The sequence below is a fragment of the Silene latifolia genome, chromosome 6 (assembly GCF_048544455.1).
Source record: "Silene latifolia isolate original U9 population chromosome 6, ASM4854445v1, whole genome shotgun sequence".
Classification (NCBI taxonomy): domain Eukaryota; kingdom Viridiplantae; phylum Streptophyta; class Magnoliopsida; order Caryophyllales; family Caryophyllaceae; genus Silene; species Silene latifolia.
Genome location: NC_133531.1, coordinates 65,139,909 through 65,146,265, shown reverse-complemented (window position 1 = coordinate 65,146,265; position 6,357 = coordinate 65,139,909). Strand labels below are relative to the sequence as shown.

The 6,357-nt window shown below is 38.3% G+C and overlaps 1 non-coding gene across 1 annotated transcript; it reads right to left on the bottom strand.

Annotated features, from left to right (window-relative positions):
• Positions 1-1,596: 1,596 nt before the first annotated feature.
• LOC141589131 (small nucleolar RNA R71) lies at positions 1,597-1,703 on the bottom strand. Its single transcript, XR_012520081.1, has one exon. It is a non-coding gene; the product is annotated as a small nucleolar RNA R71 (small nucleolar RNA).
• Positions 1,704-6,357: the final 4,654 nt, after the last annotated feature.

Genomic DNA, 6,357 nt, shown 5'->3' with positions numbered 1-6,357 from the left:
GTACTTCTTTTATTCTTTGCTTTATTATTGGAATCATTAGTAGGTATAATTCTCTTAATCCCTTTTTAATTATTGCTAATTACTTTCATTTATTCATCATGTTTCACTTTGTTGGTATGATTGACAACCTTGCTAGCATGTTCAACATGATAATGAGTGAGTAGTTTCCTTAGCTAGGGTTAATGGGCAATTAGGGAAAACCAACATGGGGAATGATTCATGCTTAATTTAATATGTTTTCATAATTTATTTGCTTGCTTGTTGTGATCTCAACTTATGCACATGTTATGTTTGATGAAATGTGAGCCTATGAATCCTTGCATTTTTTACCCATCACCTATCTTTTGAATGAGACTTGTAAGACATAAACCAACTCGAGTCTCATTAGACCATGCATATTGTTGAGTAGGGAAGATTAAGTCGACTTGTAGGTGTTGTACAATCTAATCGATTCGGCTCCGGGACCCAAACTTTCCTAGGATTATAAGATATAAACCAACTCGATCCATCACAACAATAATTTCTTGCTTATAGTTTGAGAATATGTTTGTATGATCAATTCCCATGAATCCCCTATGACCCCATGACACCCTAGTGTTTTTTATCAATTGTTTACATCCCTTTTAATTCATCTTGCTTGTTTACTTTCATTGCCATTTAGTTTAGTGACCTTCTAATTCAAACCCCAATGGTGACACCCTTAGACACCACTAGTTGCAATAGAAATCTCATCTCAATTCCCGTCCCTGGGGATCCAACCTTTACTTGCCTCTTTACTAATTGTAGAGTTGTTTGTAAAGTTATAAATTGTGTTTTGGTCTAGGTGCTCTTGACGACAAGTACTGAAAACTAAACGCCTCACTAGGGATCACGACCAAAAATGGCGCCGTTGCCGGGGACGGTGTTAACTTGATTTAGATTTTCTTGTATTGTTATTAGTTGTGTCTTTCTTTGCCTTGGGGAAGTAAAACTCCTCAAGGTTTGTTCTAATTATTTTCGAGTTGTTTGATATTTTGCATGTCTAGAAGGTCAGAAGGTGACTTGTTACCCTTTGATCACGAAATTGAAAGAACTTTGACAACCAATAGAAGACTTGCTAGGAGAACTTTGAGAGGTATTAGTGAGGTTGTAGATATTCAACCAAACACTATTGAGTTCATCAACCCTTTTGCAAGAGAAGGTGAGGAGAACCCAACACAAAATCCAACACAAAATCAACCCACAATGCCTAAGTTTTCATCACATTCCGTACCCACCGAGGAGAACCTACCCAATGGTACTCCCACACCACAACATCTAACCGGAAATTTTATTGCCAAATCCGCATTTATCCAATTAGTCGAAAGAAGCCAATTTGGGGGGATGCCTAGTGAAGACCCTCATTCTCATATGGAGACTTTTTGTGACTATTGTGATGCAATTTCTCAAACCGGTGTAACTCAAGACCAAATTCGATGGGTCTTATTTCCTTTTTCTCTAATTGGCACCGCGAAACAATGGTTGAAAGGCCTTGATATGGCTACTCTCGGAATTGATTCTTGGAAGAAGTTGGCTCTAGCTTTCTACAAAAAGTTCTATCCACCGGAAAAGACTAACATGCTAAGAGCTCAAATTACGGGCTTTAAGCAAAGAGATGAAGAATCTTTGTATGAAGCTTGGGAACGATTCAAGGGAATTTATCGCTCATGTCCTCATCATGGACTTAACGAGTGGTTCTTGGTACAACAATTTTGGAACGGTCTTTATGAAGATTCAAGGAACATTCTCAACATGGGATCAAATGGAATGTTCACCGAAGTTGATGACAATCAAACTTGGAACAAAATTGAGGAAATGGCGGTCCATAATGTTGGAGCCGGTGTCCTCCAGTTAGTGCGGATAACGTTATTGCACGTACACTTGTACGGACAAGTGGGAGTTTGTTGGGGCTGGTGTCCTCCACAGTTAGTGCAATGACATATAAATCTCTAAAAGGATCAAAGGGTATACTTTTGTATCTTTATCAGTTGGTCCACGTTTATCAATAACGGTTGGCTTGCTAGATAAGTTTGACGTTATTGTCATACTGATGGCGGTGATCAACTGGTCCCTAAAAGTCACACCTATAGGATACGTTTGAGAGATGTGACGGTATGAAAATACAGTCATGTTGATGCCTAATTTGACTAAACAGTTAGTCGGAGTTATTGACTAATAATTAGTCAAACGCGATGTTGAGATATTTATTTAATACGGATTAAATAATAATGGCTAAGGCGAATTAAGCGGTTAATTCGTAAATTAAATTTAAACGGTTATATTTAATTAATGTATATTGAATTAATTAATTATACAATATTGTCATTGTCGGACAAGTATTAATATATCGACTGAGTCATGTTACTAGTTGATATTTTAATATCCGATGACGGATGACGATTTATAATTAAAACCCGTCATATACATTTTAGCGACACGAGTCGGACCACGAGTTTAATAAGGAGGAAGTGGAAAGCCCACTACCTCCCTAAGCAAACCCACGGCCAACCGAGAGGAACAAAAGGAGAGCTTCTCTCCTTTTTGACCTAATCTTTTGTCATTTGCACAAAAATTAGGGTTTCGGGGCAATTTTCTCTGAAATTCTAGATCTCTCATCGAAAACCTCACAAAAACTCTCTCAATATTGCAAGGCAATTAGAGAGTAATTTCTAGCACAAGGGGCATAGTCTCAGACGATCTTGGGTGCAACGATTAGGAGGAAATCTATTTTGATTTCTGTTCTTAGGCCGAAATTCAAAGGACCCAAGGTTGATTCTTATACCTTTATCGTTTCTCTTGTATTTTTCGTTTATGACAATAATCACATGTTAAAATTGCGTTATAGTCCTAAAATTTAAGGGAATTTTACGGATATTTCCCTACAAGTGGTATCAGAGCGAGGCCACGTAAATTTTTCATTGTGATTTTCATAAAACGATTTGAATCGATGTAATTTTGCATTAAAAAACCGTGCGGCCGAATTTATTTTACACGGCTGTTTTTATTTTTTTGCATTGGAAGCCGTGCCACACGGCTTACTGCTGATCAGACGATAGTCTCGTTTTGCTTTCGTTTTGTGTTTGCATATTGTTTTTGTAATCGATTTTTCAATGCAATATGTTAATGTTTTATCAATTGTAGATTCAATTCTATACGGATTAGGTTTAAATTGCAATTGGTTTTTTCTATCAAATCGATTTTGGTTGATTGTTGATGCTCACGGTTTTGAGCAGCTGAAAAAAAAAAATTTTTTTTGATGTTTTGTCACGGTTCAGCCGTGAAAGAAGAAAAAAAAAAAATTCGTGTTTTATTTTTTTTCGGCCATATCATGTGCATAATACGGATTTTGTGCATTCGCTTGATAGTGAAACGGTTCACTCACGTTCCATTTAGTTATTTTAAAGTAATTTAAAGTAACGGATTGTAATGGATTAAAATTAAGTTGATAGAAGCGGTTTTGTCACATAATTTTAATCGTTAAAAGGTGGTTTGGATAAATTTAACATAATTACGGAATTATGTCACGAATAAATTTGTTTTAGTTGATGCATTTTTATTTATCATTATTTTTGAATGCCATGAATGTTTTTATTTTGTATTTAATTTTACAAACGGTTGTAACTTAGTGTGGCCTTAGTAGAACGTGTTACCGTAATGATGGAACACGGTCTTGGTTGTATTTTGAGATCTCGCATCTCCGTTTTGATTTTTCTTTGTAATTACAGTTTTAATTTAGAATGTAAATAGGTTTATATTTTGTAAAATTTAAATTGTAATTTTGAGAAGACCAAAGATGGAGATCGGATGCTCACTCCCACTAGATGGAACATCAAGACAAACTTCTCGGGTCCAACGGTGGATTCCAAAGTTGTACTATGTTCTTTTTACTAGGATAGGCCACACTAGGACTTTTATTTACGTTTTGCATTCTTTTATTTATTTTATCGTAACGATAGTTTGCATCATTTTCCGCCTAAAACCAAACCACCTAATATTTGCATGAAAACTGACTCATTTAGAGGTCACGCATTAGTTTTCTATGACATACAGATGTCACACGTTATTATAAGCCATCACCTAAATTAATTCATTCACGTAATGCTAGTTTTCGTTCACTTAAAATGAATTGAAACTAAGTTGATGAGATCTTCCTCGTATAACCAAAAATTGAGAATAGTCTTTATAGGTCAAACTCCAATGAATCCCTTCTTCGTCGGTAGGCATAATATGACCCCTTCTACGTCGGGTAAGTTGGAACTGATTGACCTATTTTATCTCAACACTATGGTCACTCGTACGATCCTGTGATTATGGTGGACTATAGATAGGATTTACGGAAATCTATCGACCAAGAGTTCTAACGGTAGAACTAGCTAAACAGTTGGCTTATCAATTTATGGAAATTGAGTCTTGGGATCATTTGTATAATTCTTGAGGTAGATCAATTATACAAGTGCAATGAGTCTACACGTTAAAAATGAATTTTAAATAGACTTAAATCACCACGATGAGTTGCTTATTTCGTTTTGTTTTTCCTTTCTTTTTCAGTGTAGATCACGATCATTTAAACCGCTTATAACATAATGGTGGCCGTCTTGTCTTTGACGACCCAATGCCAAGTGCCACATTGGACCGTGAGTCCTGGCCGGATCTTCATGAATCGGATGAATCGCTCTACTCGATCAAGAATGATGGATCAAACTTCGCGGACGGGAGGCGGCATTACGGAATCTTTGCCATTGCCGACGGAAGCTCGGATATCCGATCGAGCCAATCCCGCCAAACCCAGGCCCCACGGCTGGAGCTAACGAGATCGCCACGTATAGCGATTTCGTCATGGAAGCGGGTGCGATTAAAAACGTACTCATTTTTGCAATGAAATACAATTTGCAGAAACGCTTCATAGCCCAAGGTGCGAACAAGATTTTCACAACGCTCACTAAGGAATTCTCGAAAGCACCGAGAATCGTGACCTATGAGCATACCTGCTTTCTTTGAGGCGAAACTCCGTAAGGGCCAACTGTTAGCCCACACATTCTCAGCATGATTGAGAATGTCGAGAAACTGGAGGCACTTGATTGTAAGATCAGTGAGAACATCGTGATTGACCGCATGCTTCATTCACTCCACGATGGTTTTGCGCTCTTTAGAGCCAATTACTATATGAATGATTTGAAGAAAAGTCCTCACGCACTACACTCCCTTCTCGTACAGACCGAGAAGGACATGAAGTTTAGTGGGAGCCTGAAACAGGATGTTCTCGTTGTGTCAAACAAGGGCAAGGGTAAGGGCAAAGCTCAGGCAGACCTAGCAGTAGCTAAACCGAAGTTTAAGAAGTCGGGATCAGGTAAGAGTGGGCCTGGTGAGTCGAGCACCTCATCAGGCGCGACAAAGAGCAAGACTGGTAACATGGAATGCCATCATTGCCACAAGACTGGGCATTGGAGGCGTACATGTCCTGTATACCATGAGGACATAAAAGCAGGTCGCGTTAATCCTGTTGGTATGTCTTCTTCTTCTTCTTCTTCTTTTATTCATATGATTGAGATTAACCACGCAAGTTACGGAACTTGGGTACTAGATACTGGTTGTGGTTCTCATCTGTGCAATCATGTGCAGGGCCTCCGAAACATCGAACCCCTCGTAAAGGGTGAGGTGGACTGCGTGTCGGGAATGGAGCACGAGTGGTGCCATCTCGAGGGGAACATATGTGATCCAACTTCCTAGCGGATTTGAGTTATTTTTATATAATCGCTATTATGTACCAGTCTTTCTAAAGACATTATTTCATTTTACGCACTTGACAAACTTGGTTTTTCATTTGTAATAGAGAATAATAGTTGCATTTTCTCATTACACGATATGATTTATGGCAAGGCAGTTCCATGAACGGAATTTATGTTTTAGATCAGACCACCGAAATATTGCACGTAATGAATAAGAAGTTAAAGGTTGGTGACAAAGATCAAACGTATCTATGGCACTGCCGTATGGGACACATTAATGAGAAACGCGTTAAACAGCTCATACATAATGGAGCTATCTCGGCCTTTGATTTTCAATCATTTGGCACGTGTGAATCATGTCTCATTGGTAGGATGACTCGAATTTCCTTCAAAGGTGTTGGAATGCGCGCTGCTGACCTATTAGGACTCATACATACGGATGTGTGTGGACCTATGTCAATCACCGCACGAGAAGGCTATAGGTATTTCATCACTTTCACGGATGATTTAAGTAGATATGGCTATGTCTACTTGATGAAGCATAAAAGTGAGTCCTTTGAGAAATTCAAAGAATACCAGAATCGGGTACATAACCAACTGGGTAGAAAGATTA